Source organism: Neomonachus schauinslandi, chromosome 9 (assembly GCF_002201575.2).
Source record: "Neomonachus schauinslandi chromosome 9, ASM220157v2, whole genome shotgun sequence".
Lineage (NCBI taxonomy): Eukaryota > Metazoa > Chordata > Mammalia > Carnivora > Phocidae > Neomonachus > Neomonachus schauinslandi.
Window position 1 is genome coordinate 46286316 of NC_058411.1, and position 19602 is coordinate 46305917.

At 40.3% G+C, this 19602-nt stretch overlaps 1 protein-coding gene across 1 annotated transcript in view; it reads right to left on the bottom strand.

The window, feature by feature from the left end:
* GNG2 (G protein subunit gamma 2) overlaps positions 1–19392 on the bottom strand; it is a 118868-nt gene extending 99476 nt beyond the window's left edge. The window contains exons 1-2 of the mRNA XM_021701433.1: positions 19283–19392; positions 3341–3382 (exon numbers count right to left, since the gene is read on the bottom strand). The gene's annotated coding sequence lies outside the window, so the exon portion shown is untranslated. The remainder of the gene's footprint in view (positions 1–3340; positions 3383–19282) is intronic.
* Between the last annotated feature and the right edge of the window lie 210 nt (positions 19393–19602).

Here is a 19602-nt window from a genome sequence, read left to right on the forward strand (position 1 = left end):
TCTGCTTTTCCGAATAACTAATCTCTTTCACTTTGTAGCAGACAGAATAATAGCCCCCAAATAAGTCCCTGTCCTAATCTCTGGAGCCGGTGAATATATAACCTTTACAAGGGAAAAGGGACATTGAATTAAGGACTTTCAGATGGGGAGAGTATCCTGGATTATTCAGGTGGGCCAAATCTTACCACGTGGGGCCTTAAAATCAAAGAAGATTTCAGAGTTAAGAGATGTAGATAGAGTAGAAGACATACAGAGATGCAATGCTGTTGGCTTTGAAGATAGAGAAAGGTAGACTCTAGAATTCTCTCCTAGGGCCTCCAGAAGGAAAGGCAGCTCTGTTGATACTTTGCTTTTAGCCCAGTGAAATCCCCACAGAACCAAACCTGCAGAACTGTAATTTTTATTGCTTTGAGCCACTAAGTTTGTGGTAATTTGTTACGGCAGCAAACAGGAAATGAATATATCCTTCATTGACACTGCTGCTTTTCAGTTTGCCTGATGCTTTGGTAGTATTTTGCTCCAAACCCTAATATTTGACCATTTCTTACCCAGTGTTTAATTTGCTTCTCTACATAGACTTAAAAAAAAACATATTTGGTACTGGAGAAAATTTGCTCAAAATCCCTCTGGTAGCGCAAAACGCCATTTTTCTTTACATGTCTACTTAGTTTCGTTTCTTTCTTCAGTTTGTTAGCACATGACCACTGATATAAGGAACCACTGAGCATAACTGAAATCAGTAATTTTGCATGAAGCAAAAATGCTTTTGAGAATGGAAAATGACAAGCCCTCTAAAATTGTGCGCAAAGACACAGTAGTTCTCAATGTCTACTTAGGGTGCTCTGGATATCACAATGACTGGAAGATGCCACTGGCCTTTTGTGAGCCAAGAACAGGAATACCAAAGAGTACAATGAAGAATTGTCCCATCCAACCTGCCAGCAACTCCCACTGAGAAACTCTGCCTGGATTGATTTGAAACATTTAAGTCCACTCATTAGCATGAAAGAAATCAACATAAACATCAGACACAGAATATCAAATACTTCTAAGACAGTCTTCATTATGAGCAGTATAGTAGTCCCCACTTATCCATGGTTTTGCTTTCTGCAGTTTCAGTGGCCCTTGGTCAACTGTGAGGAAACAGGTGATCCTCTGCCTAATGCTTCATCACAATGCCTCTGTCATTCACCTCCTTTCCTCTCACATGTAGGCATTTTATCATCACGTGTCATCACAAGAAGGGTGAGTACTGAGTACAGTACAATAAGGTATTTTGAGAGAAAGACCATAGTCACATAACTTTTTTTTTTTTACAGTATATTGTTATAAATGTTCTATTGTTGTTCATCTCTTACTGTGCCTACTTTATAATTAAACTTTATCATATGTGTGTGTATGTATGTGTATAAATATATATCTGTGTGTGTGTGTATATATGTATATATATATGTAAAAGCACAATATACATAGGGCTCAGTTCTAGTGCAGTTTCAGGCATCCACTGGGAGTCTTGGAACGTATCCCCCACAAATAAGGGGGGACTACTGTATTTGGTAGAATGCAGGGATGGCTCTGTACTCAGTTGTAAGATGTTAAGTACTTAAATCCAAAAGAACCTCAATATGAGGTAGCTATACATGGTCTTAAAAGCCTACTCACATGGGCCTTTCTTCTTAAAGCTCTAGACCAGAGATTCTTTCTTTTTTTAAATTTCTTTATTTACTTGAGAGAGAGAGAGAATGGGGGAGGGGCAAACGGAGAGAATCTTCAAGCAGACTCCCCGCACTAAGTGCGGAGCCTGACGCAGGGCTCAATCTCTCAACCCATGAGACCATAACCTGAGCAGACACCAAGAGTTGGACACTCAACCGACAAAGCCACACAGGCGCCCCTCTATACCAGAGATTCTAAGTTTCTAATACTAGCAAATACTAAATATTTGCTAGGGGCGCCTGGGTGGCTCAGTCGTTAAGCGCCTGCCTTCGGCTCAGGTCATGATCCCAGGGTACTGGGATCGAGCCCCACGTCGGGCTCCCTGCTCTGCGGGAAGCCTGCTTCTCCCTCTCCCACTCCCCCTGCTTGTGTTCCTGCTCTCACTATGTCTCTCTCTGCCAAATAAATAAATAAAATCTTTAAAAAAAAAAAAATACTAAATATTTGCTGAATAAATACATGGATGAAAGACTAGCTCCAGTAAACTAAATCAGGTTATAGGTAGGTAGTATTTTTTATTAGCACTTTTCTATAACCACTAAATAGTTATGTAAATAAACAATTAAAAATCCAACTACCAAATTCAAATCACTGACATATAATCCAATGGGGAAAGAAGAGAAATAGGTAAAAAAAAAAAAAAAAGGGCGCCTGGGTGCCTGGGTGGCTCAGTCGTTAAGCGTCTGCCTTCGGCTCAGGTCATGATCCCAGGGTCATGGGATCGAGTCCCATATTGGGCTCCCTGCTCGGCGGGAAGCCTGCTTCTCCATCTCCCACTCCCCCTGCTTGTGTTCCTGCTCTCGCTATCTCTCTCTCTGTCAAATAAATAAATAAAATCTTTAAAAAAAAAAAGAAGAGAAATAGGTGGTGGAATAAATGAAAAATATTGGCCATGAGTTGATAGTTGTGGAAATTGAGTGATGGGGATATGGAAGTCTATTATATAACTCTATTTTGGAAAAAGCTTGAAATTTTTCCTAATGAGGTTAAATTTTAAAATAGGGGGAAAAAAATCCACGTTGCTGACTGTAGATTGGGGAGGGCAAACACATTATCACCTGTCTCAGCAATATGATGACCTTTCAAGTTTACAACCAGATTCAAATGGCTTTAGCTACTTTCAAAAGCCAAGTTAGCTTCTTTAAGAAGAAACCCCTATAGCATTAGATTGACCTTTTGTTATTATTGTTTGTTGCTGCTGGGAAAGCCCTTACAATGTCTATAACCAATCTGTTAAGAACAGGGCTTACCCTTCTCTGATCTAATCTACGATGATGTCTGTCTTGCACAGGGTATTTCTGCAATAGCTCAACTGATTAATCCTGTATGGTGCCAGAGGAATACATTGTCAGGTTGTGACCTCAAGGCTCTCCAGCTCAGGTTTTTAGAAGGAAATGGGAAAATCTGGGTGAGAAATCAGACTTTATCTTCAAGGATAACTGCTTTTTTCTTAAATCCTGAAGTCCTGTTAATTTTGCTAAAGCCTCTATGCATATTTCTTATGGATAAACATCACATGTTAAATGCATTCGTCTACAGGATCAGTTAAGATAATCTTTTCTGCTTCAAGTTCTGGTTAGATTCAAGAAGCTCCTGGGAGGAGAAAATATTCCTTAATTCTTACCTCTTCAGTTCCCAAAGCCTGAGGCTCACTGGCAGATCTGGGCTGTTGAGAAAGCAGAGAGGAAAATGAATGTTGTTGTTGTTGTTTATAAAAAGGAAAAATAACATGATACATAAGAGCTGAATTAAGCAAATGAGTGTTTCTGTAAATAGGGTTTGGTGGTAATGGCTGAAGAGCTCTAAGCGCGGAGGGTCTCACAGGTTTACATTTCTGAGCCAAGAACAAACATTCTGTTAACACTTTTTCTTTTAAGAAGCAGATGTGAAAATAAGAATCCCTTTGTGAACTTCCCTGCCTTCAAGAAAACATGAAACATAAAGTGGGCTTGGGAACCTAAGGGAAGCAGAGTTCTTGGTGACAGAAATGATTAAATGAGATGACTAGGAAGAAGTTTTTTCCCTCCTGACCTAACCCGGTTTGGTCCTAACAGGACCAAAGGGGCAGAGGCAGAACACATTCTTGCTCCAGGAGTTATGAACAGAGCTGGATTTCCACTTGTGTGTATCTAGCCCTTACAGAGGGTAGATTTGGACAATTTAGGAATGATAAAAGCATCTTTAGTATCTAATGTTTCTGTGGGCTGTTTAGCAGCAGAGACACTGACACCCCTGGCCACAGGGACTTCAGAGGATGTCAAGTTCACAGTGGGTCCTAGGACCGAATGAACACCTGTGTCTATAAAGACACTTCAGACTGGTGGGTGTGCTAGAGCCTCAGCCCAACCAATTATATTCCCAGATGACCAGAAGGGATCATATGCTTTTAAATGAGCCAAAGTTATTAGGAAAGCATTATCTCATGATTAATGACAGCAAAGAAATAAAATAAAAAAAAAAAGCCAAGGGCCAAACACAACCTGTTTTCAGAGAATGAACCCTAGGGATAACAATGACTAGTGGGACTTGCAGAAGCAGCCCGTCTGAGGGTGCTCGGTGCCTAGCACTCTAGCACATTACTGGTGCTAACAGCCTCTCAGGGAAATAGTTTGGCACTACTCATCAAGATCCTCAAATATGTTCTCAACCATTGTCTTAGTGATAACACTCCTTGACTTTATTAAAAAAAAAAAAATCCAAAATGTAGACAAAGAATTATCGCCAAGGTGTTAGAAATAGCCTAAATATCAGTAATATAATTTATTAAGTAAACAAAAACTCTACATGATGGAACTTTGAAATGATGCATATAAAAACCTTAAATGATGAGGAAAAATACACATGCCCTCTCCTTTCCAACATTCTCCCTTCCTGCTGGTCATAAGTGGGATCCTTAGGGCAAGCTACTTTAGATCAAAAGCAAGAGAAACAGGCTTGAGTGATGGACGAACGTGATAGAAAAAGCCTAGGTCTCTCGATGATCTTGTGGAGCAGGGCTACCTTTTCACCCCTGGACCACCCACCTCTGGGTTATTATGTGAAAGAGAAAGAACTTCTATCGCCCCACTGTGAAGCCTCTGTTACATGCGGTTCAACCAACAACCTAATTAATAGAAGGGGTCATTTCTTCACATTTTTTTTCCCAAATTTTCAATAATCACCATGAATTACTTTACCAGAAAAAAAAAAATTTAAGCATGGGTTAGTAATTTTAAGAAAATTAAGATAGCACAGAATAGAGCTCAAGCAACATGTGCCTTCTGTTCATATATGAGAGAAAAAATGAAATCTACAGTTTCAAGAAGTAGTTATTATATCTTCTCAAGGGCATAAATCACACACCAACTCCCTGAGTTTGTATGACCCTTTTTTTTTTTTTTTTAAAGATTTTATTTATTTATTTGACAGAGAGAGACGCAGCGAGAGAGGGAACACAAGCAGGGGGAGTGGGAGAGGGAGAAGCAGGCTTCCCGCCAAGCAGGGAGCCTGATGCAGGACTCGATCCCAGGACCCTGGGATCATGACCTGAGCCGAAGGCAGACGCTTAACGACTGAGCCACCCAGGCGCCCCTGTATGACCTTTTCATCATACTTCACGGCACTTTATTTCAAGCATTCTGAAAAATAGTTTTAATACAGAAAAGTTCTTTAGCTTTAAATAAAATCTGCTTTAATATCTGCTTGAGGAATACTCTAAAAAAATAAAATAAAACTCTGGTCAACATATTATAATTCTCCAGTTAAGAGGATACCGTTCAGACTCCGAGATCTCTAGACCTCTTAAACTTAGAAAGTCTTAAAAAAACAGCTTTATATACACTAACTCATACCTTTAATTTAAGGGTGTTGTTTGTTCCTCAGATAGAATCATAATGACTCACTCCTACTGTAACCACTGGCCCAATAACTCTGTCGACCGTCCATCAAACAAACATCATATTTTGATTTTACTTTCCTCTGGAATGGCGACAGATTTGTAAGAGCTCACATAACCTCCCTAATCTCTGTGGCCCATGGCCTGTATTATAAGATGACTGTCCAAGATAAAAGAGTCATAGGGACACCTGGGTGGCTCAGTTGGTTAAGCGACTGCCTTCAGCTCAGGTCATGATTCTGGAGTCCTGGGATCGAGTCCCACATCAGGCTCCCTGCTCAGCAGGGAGTCTGCTTCTCCCTCTGACCCTCCTCCAGCTCATGCTCTCTCTCATTCTCTCTCTCTCAAATAAATAAATAAAATCTAAAAAAAAAAAGTCATATCTACTCCATAAAATAGAGAAAAGATATTTCATCTACTTGGGGATCAGCTCTGAAACAATGGCCTCACTGAAACCAGTCTCTACCCATATTAGAATAATGCACTTTATAATGCAGATCCCTTAATCTGCAATAACATTTTGCCAGTGGTATCTGGTGCCTTTTAGAAGATCATTAAAGCGCTGTGCACCTGCACACAAGACACTTCCCCAGGTAGACCCTAGAGACTTCCATGTAATTATACATCAGATAAAGGACCTATTTCCCCTCCTTCTCCCAGAGAGAATGCCAAATGGTCCTTTTCTCTCCTGTGAATCACAACACCCGACACTAATATGGCTAACTTATATTCAATAACAAAGGCAGGATGCCAGAGTTTCCTCACTTCCCTCTTAGGATGACTATGCCAGTACGTTTTCAAGAACCCCCTAAACTCTCTCTTGAAATAGGCAAATAGAAGCTGATAGTCCAAGCTCTGAATTCTCGGTTTTTCTCCCCCTCTTCTCTTGACAGGAACGTAAGCAAGCCAACTCGACAGGCCTAATTACCATGGTAACAACATGCACTGTGATTATGAGTGTGTTTGTTTTTTAAAATGACTCACAGATTGTTCTCCCAGAAGCCCCAGACACACCGGCTTCTGGGTGGTTTATAAAAGCTATTCAAAGTTTTCTTGCAAATTTCTTGCTCCTATTAGCATAACTGCTGTGATGGAGAGAGATTCATCAAATCAAATATGCCCTTTTCCTTAAGGATGAAAAAAAACCCCACTTGGTTCCTTAACCGCTCCAAGATTAATCAATTTAAAACTTGGGTTAATAATGAAATTAATTTGAGTTTGTACACTGGAGATAATTAATCTCTCCCTAATTTAAATAATCAAGGTATTTCATAATGTAGTTTTAGAGACCCAAATGAAACAATCAAGTGAAATAAAATCAGCAGTAAAAAATATCAAATAAAATAGCCTAAATCTGTGAGTACACGGTCAGTCACATGTAAAGTGTTATGAAAGAATAAATATAAGTTTTAGTACCAAGATGTTTTTAAACCAATGTCCAAAATAAAGACATTTTAAAATGCAAACATGGGGGCGCCCGGTTGGTGCAGTCAGTTGAGCATCCCACTCTTGCTTTTGGCTCAGGTCATGAACTCATGGGTTGCAAGCTGGAGCCACAGGTCAGGCTCCTGCTCAGCGGAGTCGGCCTGGGATTCTTTCTCCCTATCCCTCTGCCCCTCCCCCCTGCAGGCACTCATGCACACGTGCTCTCTAATAAATAAATCTTTAAAATGCAAACATGAAAGAGTCCAGACATTTGGAAAAACTGTGGACTGCTTCCATTCATTTATTCAATACATATTACTTAAGATCCTCTATGTAGTGTCATTGTTTATAACTGGAACAGTGCCATAGGGCTTAGGGAAGACCATTTTCTTACTGGAGACAAAGGCCATGGGTGTGGCTTAGTTTATCATCTTATTTTAGATTCTTTGCTTCACAAGGCACCATTCTGAGTAAGCTCTCAATGGGAGGGACCAGTTTCCAATGAAAGTATTGAGCCTAGAATTCAGAGTCCTGATTTTGCTATGTCAGTTTTCCTCCATATGAATTGGATATAAACCTTACTTTAAAAGAAATGTAAATGGAAACTTATAAATCTATTTAACTTAAAACTCTATCTCCTGATGTTTACATATAACACACACACATACACAAAATAGTCATTAGAAATTACTGTCTCCCAATAGGTACATATTTTATGTACTATTACTAATAATATACTTCTCCTCTAGAGTTTGAAGGGATAACCAGCATGAATCTGTCAGGATAGGCTAGGATATACTGTGTGGTAACGAACAACCCCAAAATCTTGGTGTAGGACAGCAAAACTTACTTCCCACTCCCACTACATGTCCATCGCAGGTCAGTGGCTAGACCCATCCCTATGTTGTCTTTACTCCAAGACCCAGGCTCAAGAGTGCAGCCCCCATTTCTGTGCTTTTGCCACTGCCAATTGCCAAGAACTGCACTGCCATCCTGGTTCTTAAGAAGCTTCTTCCTGGGGGCGCCTGGGTGGCTCAGTTGGTTAAGCCACTGCCTTCGGCTCAGGTCATGATCCTGGAGTCCCGGGATCGAGCCCCGCATCGGGCTCCCTGCTCGGCGGGGAGTCTGCTTCTCCCTCTGACCCTCGCCCCTCTCATGTGCTTTCTCTCTCTCATTCTCTCTCTCTCAAATAAATAAATAAAATCTTTAAAAAAAAAAAAAAAAAGAAGCTTCTTCCTGGAAGTGGTAAAAAGCACTTCTACTCTCATTTCACTGGCTAATACAAGAGATGTGGCTACACTTACCTAAAGTGGACAGAGAAGTGTAAAGTAAGCCTATCATGAGTTCAGAAGGAAAACTGGAAATATTTATGACTGAGCGCATAAATTACTGGACAAATAGTGCAAGGGACACTTAAGTCAAAACAGTGACATCTGGCCACCCCAAAGAAATAGTCCTCCTTGGGTGATTCCTTCCTCCAAGTTCTTTGTACCTGTGACTAATGTTGGGCCGTAACAATCACTTCTGCTAGAATTTGGTAAGAATCCCATGGATAGAATAAAAGATGCTCTACTCCAGCTTTATGGCAACAATAATAATTGAATAGCGAGACTTCTAAATAGTTACTATATGTCATGCACTATGCTAAATAAACATTTTAATACATTATATAATTTTCTCCTGACAAGTTTGTGAGGTAGGTATTGTCATTATTATTTCCCATCTCATAGATGATGAAACTGGGGCATAGAAAGTAACTTGCTCAAGAGATTCTGATTCCAAACTGGTGTTCTTTAACTACTATACTTGCCTGTGTAGTAAGCCTTAGAAAATTATTTTTTACACTACAGTATTTGAGGATTAAGACTTATAGTAAAAAACAAATAATTTTTTTAACCTAGAAATTTTCACCTTTTCTTACTTAACTTTTGTATTATTTTAATTAAAAGAAAATCTAGGGGTTGTTCAATAGCAAGGTTTTTTTTTTCTTTCTCTTAGTGAAATTAATGTCCCTCCACAGCAATGTTCCCTAAACACAGCTAGCATTTATGAGATTTTTAAAAAATGGCAAAGGATCAGCTCAGTTCTCCAAAAAGACTCTAAAATGACAGATTTTTTTTTCCTGTTAAAATTTTTTCACAATTTTTCTCATTTCTGTACAGATCAGACAAATACCCTTCTTAAGCAGAGCTCTGTTGGCAAAGCCTAGAAATTAACTTCACTTTCCTGTTTAAAAATGCAAATATGAGTAGGAAGCACTCTATCATCTATTACAGAAAATGTACTCCTACTATTAATCCTTAGTCTGCTCTGATGAGGATGCAAAGAAAGCACACCTCGAGACAAGCGGTCAAAACACTGTAATATCAGCAATTCCACTTTGAAATTTCCCCTTTCCACGAGGGCCGCCTCACATATAGAACCTCTGAAATACACCACCACCACTGTGGAAAGTAGGAACCATGAAGAAAAGGCAACAGTAATGGAAGTGCAGGTTGCCTCCAGAGTTGGAAAGTGAAAACCAATTTTCGAAATAACTCGTAATCAGCAATTCCAGAGATTAGTCATTCTTCTCTCACAGGTGCTGTAATCAACAAAATACCTCTCTAGAGAAAACAAGCTTTCATTTGAGTCTGACAGACGCCATACACAGAGCCCTCGGCCTCTCTAGCTCCTGTCTTGGCCCAGAGTGGATTTTATTTACATCAAATTGACTTAACTGATCAGTCAGGAAAACTCAATTTATATATATATATATATATATATATATATGTTTGTTTTTACAATGGAGATAATGCAAGACTAAATTAAATGCTGTCTAAATTAAATGACATTCTTATTGCTTTATAGGACCTGATGTATTTTCTTCTGGGATTATAGGTTTAGAAGGTTATTCTTTACTAAGTCTCACATTAGCCATTTTGTATTTTCTTTCAGGATTCTTTCTCCAGTCTACCTAGATCACCACCATTAACAAAAACAAGCTCTTTGTTTGTACTGTGTGTGTTTTTCAAAGGGAAATGCATGGAAACACTGTTCAACTCCAAGTTGTGTGATCTCGATGTTATTTAACCTTTTTGAGCCTTGATATCTTCACTTATAAACTGGGAATAATAATGGTGTCAGACTCCACTGGCTGGCTACCTGATAATCATTACCTCCCTCTTCTTTGCTAACAGAACCAGACCTTTTCTCTGGTGACTGTGTTCTTCGGAGAGGCAGGGCTGCTCCACGGCCTCAGGAGGAAACTCTCACCTGAGCCAATCACAGCAGTTCCATCTGCCTTGTCTCTACAGATAAGGCATGTGAACTGTGGGGGGAATTCAGCTGGAGACAGCTTTTCTGTCACACTAATAAGAGGTACATGAAAAGAAATGAGTCCCTTCGCTGGGCCTCTAGATATTGAAATCCGGCTGCTAGTCTGAAAGCAGCCATCTCAGCACGGGCAGGGGAGCAGCCTCAGAGAGTGCACCAACCTGCTGAGGATGTCAGAACAGGGGGAAGGAAAGAACGCAGGTTGCTAAGAACAGTGCCCAGTGGCGAATAACTCTGGAGTTACCTTTCCTTCAGGATGACTTGAGGCAAATTCCACCGTTGAAATCATTTTGGTAGGGTATTCCTTTACCAGCAGCCAAAAGTGTCCTAACTGAAAAACACTCTCTTCTCATATCACAGGATGATTTTTTAAAACTCATGGCAAACAGTAATGTACATAAAGTATTCAACACACAGCAGCACAAAGAGCATGCCCAGCAAATGCTAGTTCTCAACTTGATTGCTGAAAGGTGTTGATCTTCGCTCTTTCAACCATGAGCGAGCGCTTGACTCTGTGTGGTTTGAATGACTCCTCTGTGAGGTTTTCCTTGGCTCCTCCAAACAGAATTTAGGGCAGAAATCATTGCTTTCTCTACTTTGTTCATCTAAGAGATAATATCAAATTCCTAAGGTTATTTTAAACATTAACATTGGCATTTAATTCAGACAAGCCCTGTAGTGCTGATTGTACTGTAGAAAAATATAATTAAACAAAGCAGTCTTCCTGACTGTGTAAATCAATTTGATCTAAATAAAATTTAACCCAGACCAAGTACTCAGCCCAGCAGCCAAGTGTACTGCATTTGGAGTCTGCCTAGTTTAATAGAAAAGCTGCTTTCTGGAAAGACCTATTTCATAGATTATTATACACATAGGTGAAAAGGACACATTTCCTCTAGAACTTCACCCCATCCTTACGTCAGGAAGGCACCTGCACCAGCTTGGGAACCCTCTCTCCCCAGATCCTCACATGGCATTCTCCTCACCACGTCTTAATTCAAATGTCACTTCCTCAGAGAGGTCTTCAGGGACTACACATTCCCATCACCACCACCATCATACACACGAACCCCATCATTCAACCTGTTTCTATTTTCATCCATCTCAGCACTTTTCACTACCTGATATTTTCTTTTATTATAATGTGTTTCTGTTGATGGGGTCCAAACTTAGCTATGATCTAATCAGCCTGGGCTGAGGTTGGAACCTGGGTATTTTTTTCAAAGTACCCCTCAGTAATATTGAATGTGCAGCCAGATCTAAAAGCCATTTGTTTATGTGTTTACTGGATCTCTCCCAACACTAGAATGTGAGTTCCAAGAAAACAAAGAACTGGCCTGTTTTATTCATCCAAGTCTCCCTGGCCTCTTGAAGGACACGTGGCACATTCAGACATGCAGTTAAGACTTGTGGACATGCTGACCAACTGGATTGTAATTATGTCAGCATTTGCCTGTTTCCCCTGTAGTTTAGGAGCTCCTAGAGAGCTCCTAGAGTATCTAGCCTAATCTGCACCAAAAAATAAGTGATGAAAGAAAGTTCATTAAATAAGTGAATTATAAACAAACTGCATTTGTGAACTTAAATGTTCACACACACACACACAAACACACGAAATAACAGATATGTGAAGTGAGGGATGTGTTAATGTACTCAATAGAGGGGATCCTTTCACAGTGTACACTTGTATCAGATCATCACATTGTACATTTTAAATGTCTTACCATTTTACTTGTCAATTATACCACAATAAAGCTGAAATTAAAAACAAATAAACAAAAAAACCCATAGAACTGTATTTGCGTGCTATAAGGAAGACAAAGATGGAACTGGGTGTTGCCACTGTCCCCAAAGAGCTGGCCGAAGGGGAAAAAATGAAGATTGCCATTATACACATTACAATGTGCTAACTGCTGTGAAGAAAGAACAAAAGATTTCAGGGGAGGTAAAGATTGTTTCTTCCTGGGGAGGGCAGAGAAGAAACCGAGGAAGGCTTCATGGAAGAGGAAGCATTTACAGAACAAATGGAATTTGGCTATTCAGAGAAGTAAGACTGTGGACTGTGGGGTGAAGTGTGGAAGGGGAAGTAGAAAAGTTATTCTAGGGAGAGGCAGGAACACAAACAAACCAGCCCAGCTGGAGGTTAGGAGGGCCTGAACTAAGACACCAGCTATCAACATGGAAAAGAGTGGATAGTGTCAAGATGTGTTCCCAATGACAGTGCAAAAAGCTATGGGATTGGCTACAACTTGGACTGTTTGTTGAGAAAAAAACAAAATTGAGTTTTCATAAGTGAGGGACTGAGAGAATGGGATGTCATTAATAGTTGGGGAATCAGGTAGGAGCTGGTGTTGAGTGGGGAAAGGCAATGGTAGCACAGATTTGGACATGTGAGTTTCATTTTCAGTGGGTTGACTGTTTGTAGGGTGCTTGATGTACAAGTTTAGACAGCAGATGAGTGGTCAGGATGAAGGATCAGATTTGGAACTGACCTGCATGGTGACAATGACCAAAATCATAGAAAAGGATTTGATAAAGGGAGAGGGAAAAATTAAGGGGCAGAAAATGCAAATCTTGAGAACAAACATATTTAGGGAGAACTTGGGAGTCGGTGGGGAAGTTGGGAGCCTCCAGAGAACTATGAAGGGTGGCAGAATGTGCCACCCCAAAATATGCCTCCTTGACATAAGGATTATTTTGAGCAGGTTATTTTGGGAAACAGCAGACACAGGAGAAATTGTGAAAACAGACTAGAAGTTACCACTTGTGTAAGGGAAATTTACATTTATAAAGGAAATCTCCATTTATAAGGGCACCTCCCTCTCCTACCTGAAAGGGAAGGATGACTAAATCACTAGACCCTAGTCAGTAGACAGGCATGAACTTAAGTCTGCATAAAAAATCTTACTCTTATTTACCATGCTTTTCCTGGTCACCTCCCCATAACTGGCCTCCTCCACTCCTCCTTCTCTGTCTTTAGCCGAAGTTTGTATTTCAGCCTGAATTCTAAGCCACCACTGAGAGTTACTCTCTTTTCCCTGGGTATGTCCCATGTATACATGAGGTATATATGTTAATAAACCTGTTTGGTTTTCTCTTATCAATCTGCCTTTTGTTAGTGTTCCCAGACGAGAACTTAGAAGGGTAGTGGGAAAACTATTTTTCTTCCCCTACAGGTAGAAGGAGAATAGGTTAGTGGAGGTTATAAAAGTCAAGGGGAAGCTTTGTTGGCAGCAGGTTTAATTTTAAATTTATGTGTGTGAACTAATCACATCTGCAGGCAAAGAGGAAAGGGCCAATAAAGAGAAGAAACCAAATACATAGGAAAGAGATAGAATTATTGTCAGAACATAGTCCCCTACAAAGTAAAAGGAAATGGAATGGAGAGTCCAAGTAGAGAGTTTACTCCTGGCTTGAACAAAAGGCTGTGTTAATTTGACCCAGGAAGACCAGGGAAGAGAATGAATGGAGACAGAGAGAAATTTTGAGGTGGTAAGTAATGAGGTTGAGGAAGCCTATAATATATGCCTTCTCAGATAAACAGAAGTGAGGTCACCTGTAATAAATACAGGTAGGACTTGGGTCTAATGGATTTATTGAAAATGCATAGGGGATAGTAAAATATGAAATAAAAAAAAAGAAAGAAAAGGGTTTTCAAAGAATAGCAATGGCCCTGCTGATGTTGCAGTGAAGGTGGAGTAGAACCCAGCTCTAGACCCTCTTTATTAGCTCTGAGTGCCAGGTGCCTGAGGAGAGGATTGTGGGAAGGCCTGACCCTGACAACCAGGCTGGCAGGGAGACAAGGAAAGGCCAAAGGGACAGGGAGGAAGGGGTCAAGGGACTGGTTTTTCCAAGCCTCTCCAGTAAGAGCTTGACTGTTTACATATATTTGCCAAGAGATAAAAGAGCTGATCCGGTCTTATCTCAAACCTTGGCATACAGTGGTACCATTTCTAAGAAACATGTTATCACTAGAGTTGAAGATTGAGCTCCCTCTTTTTAATATTTAATGAAGTCTTCTAGAGATTGTCTGAACAATGACTCCCATTAAATACAACTTAGTTTCTTTAACATAAGAATTTGGGGGAACATATATATATCTCTAATGCTCTTACCTGGAAATCTGAATCTCAAATTCCACTGTGGCATCATTACATTTAAACAAATTTGAACACAGAAACTGCGTACTTACATAGGATATTAAATTTAAACATTATAGTCCTCTTTTTAAAGAAAATAATTTAGTCTTACAATTTTAAAAGTGACAATGTGTAAAGACTTTCTCTGCCCATTTGCCCTAATATGGAGGGAGGTGAAATGGAGATTGAATTGGGGTAAGGTATTAATCATCTGTGCAACTCTAGAAAAGTAACTTAAATTCTGGGCCTCTTCCATTATCCATCATGGAGAGTTTGATACATGCCAAGCTCATCTCCGGGTCATTTTCAGTTGTACCATTCTATGAGGTCACAGGCCAGGGACTAGGTCTTAACACAGCTCTGTAATTCCCTTCTCCACCTGGATCTAGTAAAGCCAGTCATGGATCCTCCCAGTAATTGTAGAATAAACAGATTTGCAAATTAAACAAAGTGGGGTTCATTATTCAACCAACCAACACACACAAATAGTGCATTACAAGAATTTCACATACGATCATTCAGCAGCTCTTCAAATCATTCAAGGTCAACCTCCATACCCACACCATAAATCTCAGATATCATTGCTCTTAACAGAGTCCTCCTTCATCTTCCTGCCCAACTCCCCTCAGCCTTGGCCACACACTGCCTCACCAGTTTCAGAATCTGGGGTGAAATGTGTAGTAGGAAATGAAACCCAGAAGTATTCTCTATTTTCAAAAGTGAAATTCAGATTAGAATCACATTTCGTTAGTAGAAACCTCTCTCAGAAATCTATTGTTAACTACTATAGCCCCTTCTCCATAGGTTAATCCTGTCCATTATAAAGAGCTGGAAAATAATTTAGTATTTTAGATGCTCTTCCCTTTTTCTGACCCTGCCAACTATTGGGCAGTCTTTCTCATCCAGCTAATGAGAGGAAACTAGAAAGACATGGAAACAACAGTCCCCTAGTGCCTCCTTTGTAGTAGCCTGGTCCACATGCGACCAGCAGGGTCACAAGTGTGACTGTCTACAGTAAGAGTTTGGATTTCACGATCAGGTTCTTGATAATCACCAATTATCAGGAGCTATGCAGATTTTCTTACTTTCTCCTTTTGATTTTAGAAGTTACTTCTGAGAGAAGTATTTTACTTGGGCAGGGATAATACCGGTATATGCAGGAGATTAAATACAAATATTATAATCAGGATCTTTAGGACACATTATGTTAGGAGATCTCACCATTTAAAAATGTCTCCTTGAAAACAATCCAATTAAAAAATGAGCAAAGGATTTGAGCAAACATTTCTCTAAAGAAGATATACAAATGGCCAATAGACCCATGAAAAGATGTGTAACATCACTAATGCTTAGGGAAATGCAAACGCAAATACAAAGAAATACCAATTCATACCCAATAATATGGCTACTATCAAGAGCAAACAAACAAAAATCCCTAAGAAATAACAAGTGTTGGTGAGGATGAGGAGAAATTGGAACTCCAGTGCACTGCTATGGGATTGTAAAATGGTACAGCTACTGTGGAAAACAGTATGGTCATTTCCCAAAAAATTAAATAGAATTACAATTTGATTGGGCAATTCAATTCTGGGTACCCAAAAAAGTGAAGGCAGGGACTCAAACAGATAATTGTACACCCATGATCATAGCAGCACTATTTATAATAACTAAAATGTGCAAGCAACCCCAGTGTCCAACAGATGAATGAATAAATTGTGGTATGTACACACAATGGAATATTATCCAACCTAAAAAAAGAAGGAAATCCTGACACCTGCTACAACATGGATGAACTCTGAAGATATTATGGTAAGTGAACGAAGCCAGGCCCAGAAAGACAGATACTGTAGGATTCCACGTGTATGAGGTACCTAGAGTCGTCACACTCAGAGACAGAAAGTAGAATGGGGGTTGCTAGGGGAGAGGAGGAGGAAATGGGGAGTTATTGTTTTGTGGGAATAGTTCCAGTTTGAGAAAATGAAAAAGATCTGCAGATGGATAAGTAGTAATGGTTATACAACAAAATATACTTCATGCCACAGAAGATTTAAAAATAGTTAAAATGGGAAATTTTATGTTATACATATTTTACTCCAATTAAAAAAAACAATTTCCTGGAAACTTGGAGGTAGTGGCAAAGGTGGACTATATGCTAACTTTTCCTTATGCCCCCAGGGAAGGAAAACGGACATCTGAGTACCTACTACGGACCAGGCACTCACAGTCACACACAAAAGCAAAACCAAAACACAGACACACACACACACACACACAAAAACAAAAAAAACAAACCTTGATTATGTACTATTAACTCCTCTTTACAACGAAGAAACTAAGGTTTATACGTTAACGTACCGGGGCAAAGAGTAAAAACCAGAGGTAGGATTCAAAGACAGATCTGCCTGACTCTCGAAGCCCACGTTCTTTTCACTCCACAGTGTTCTTTTATTCTATCCACAGTTGTCTTTTTGAACTGGCTTTCTGCTTTGACGATACAGCTTTTATACTTAAAAGTTAGACCTGCCTTCTGAAGTGGACTAAACAAGTCAGTCAGCCTAATACATTCACTATGTGCCCACCATATGAGGCCCAGGGCTGGCCACGAAATAATGGAGTCATGTTTCCACTCAGCCATTGGCCATATGGCAGAAAAAAAATATACGATTAAAATTTCAGTGTAGGTCGACTCCCTCAAAAGCCCCTGAATACTCTGGGCAAAAGCATTAGGTCTTTCAATATTCCATATGGCCAGAACAAGTGGAGTCTCATTTTATAGCACTGGAGCTTTTTTATCTTTTCCTAAACCTTCTACCATCACAGTTACTGATCAGCTGTTACTCACTAATGTTGTGCTTCAAGATGGAATTGAACAATTAAGGAAATGTTTTGGGCAGTGCAGAAAATAGGCAGCTCTCAGCTGTTTTGTGAAAGAGAACAGGGGGCCCTGGACTCTCCTGCGCCTAAGGGCCAAGGTTTTATTTTCTTACTTGTTTGTGAAACACACAGGGAAGAATAACGCAGATTGTCTACACATCCCCAAACAAAGCAGGGTGTTGGCACGATCTAGTGAATCCACAGCCTGTAGATAAGTAAGTACCAAGCGGTGAGCCCCATCCTCATACAGCCCAGATTCCCAACTTTCTACTTCATTTAATGACCCGCAGCTTGATCATGGAACTCCGATTAGGGGCATTCTAGATCCAAGATCTACCCTCTATCTCCTCTGTGGAAGATTATCTTTACATATTTTTTACTTTAGGAGGGAAATGGGAAGTGCAACTGTGAAATACATGGAATGACTTATCTTGCCTACAGGTTTGATTAAATTCAATGAGTCCACAGGGAAACTCCATGGTTTCAACACCAGCAATATTTTGCCCCTTAGACACAGTACAAGTTTAATTTAATAAGTAACCTCAGAAAAGTAGACATTTTTTTCTTTAGTACCTAAAGATTCTTATCTCTGAAAATGTACTGCTACACCACAAATTTTGAGACGCCAAATCAATTTCAGAAAGATGGCATTAAAAAAAACAGACCTGACAGCTCTTCATAACTGAGAATGGTGATAAAGGAGGAAGCACATACATTCTCAATGGCATATTTAGTGTTTAAAAACCTGTTTTAAGAATTTGAGTGTCTAAATACGACCTTTTTACTATTTTTACTCCACTATAAGCAATTCTTTCTTGCCTTTGAAAATTTATCTCCTTTCATTCTAAAAATTCAAGAAAAAACCTTTTATCAATGACCATTTATTGCTCACCCACACTTTCCATTGGAGACAAAGCTCAATTTCTTAAATCATGCTTCACTAGGGTCTTAAACTCTTTCTCCTACATATCCTGCCAAAGAAATCTCACAATGTCATTTTCAGTCTGTTGGACCTATTTATTGGACTTTTACATATCATTCATAAATTTGAACAAGTCATGGTCATGGACTCTCATTAACAGGATCCATTGCTCAAGATAATCAAAGAACAAAAATCGCATTCTGATTTTACTATCTGGCTCTGGTTACGGGGTATACAGGTAAGGAAATAACCCAGCTCCACTTTCACATTTTGTCCCTCACTGAGGTTAATATGCATCTTGACCTACAGATGAATAAAATCCGTATAAACATCAAATCGATACATATCTGATTCTGGACAAGTTAAACCCGCCACGCTCCTTTGAGAAAGGATGCAACTTTAGAAGGAGACCCACCCGCAAATGGTAGCTGTTTCTGAGGCTACAGCGGCACAGAGCAGAGGGAGGAAGACACCTTTCTTTAAACGGTAAATACTGCCCCTCACATACGCAATTCCAGTCTTTGTTGGCAAATTCTGAGTACAAAAGGATTTAACCAAAAAAAAGAAAGAAAAAGCTCAATCACAGTCATTATACTACAAAACAGAAGACACCTCAGTGAAATATGTAAGAAAGACAATGCAACCAACATTTTCCGCCACTTACACCCTTAAAATGAGGGGACTGCAACGATCAGATGATGAGCCCACAGCTTCAGAGCCCCAGTTGATTTCAACTGATGCCTGCTCTTCTTCCAAGAGAACTATGCAAACGGCTCCTTGCATGTAGCATGCTTTCCTGACGAATGACCAAAGCTAGGCGCTAATGATGATTTTTTTAAGGCAAACATGCCACAAATTTAGTCATTCTCCAAAGCCCTTCTAAAAGAACCCATCCTAATCCTTTCCCCCAATCCTGAAGCAAAGTCCCTCTCTTCCCTTAGCAATCTGCCCTGAAAACCGCAGGCGGTGGTCATTTTCTTACTGAAAAAGGAACAAGCTGAAAAGCGTCCCCTTTACCTTGGCGCCCGCGGCGGGTCAGAGACTGGCTGGTGTCCTGTGTGGGAGCCGAAGTGTGCAGGCGAGCCCCAGCGCAGCCCGCCCAGCGCAGCCCGCCCAGCCCGCGCAGCCCGCCCAGCCCGCGCAGCCCGCCCAGCGCAGCGCAGCGCAGCGCAGCGCAGCCCAGCCCAGCCCAGCCCAGCCCAGCCCAGCAGTAGTAGGAGCTGCCACGGAGCGCCGCCGCTGTGCGCTGTGCGTGTGTAGCAGCGGCGCCTGCAGCCCAGGGACTGGTCCCCACCCAGCTTTGTCTTCAGTCATCGTGCTTTCTACAGGAAGCAGCG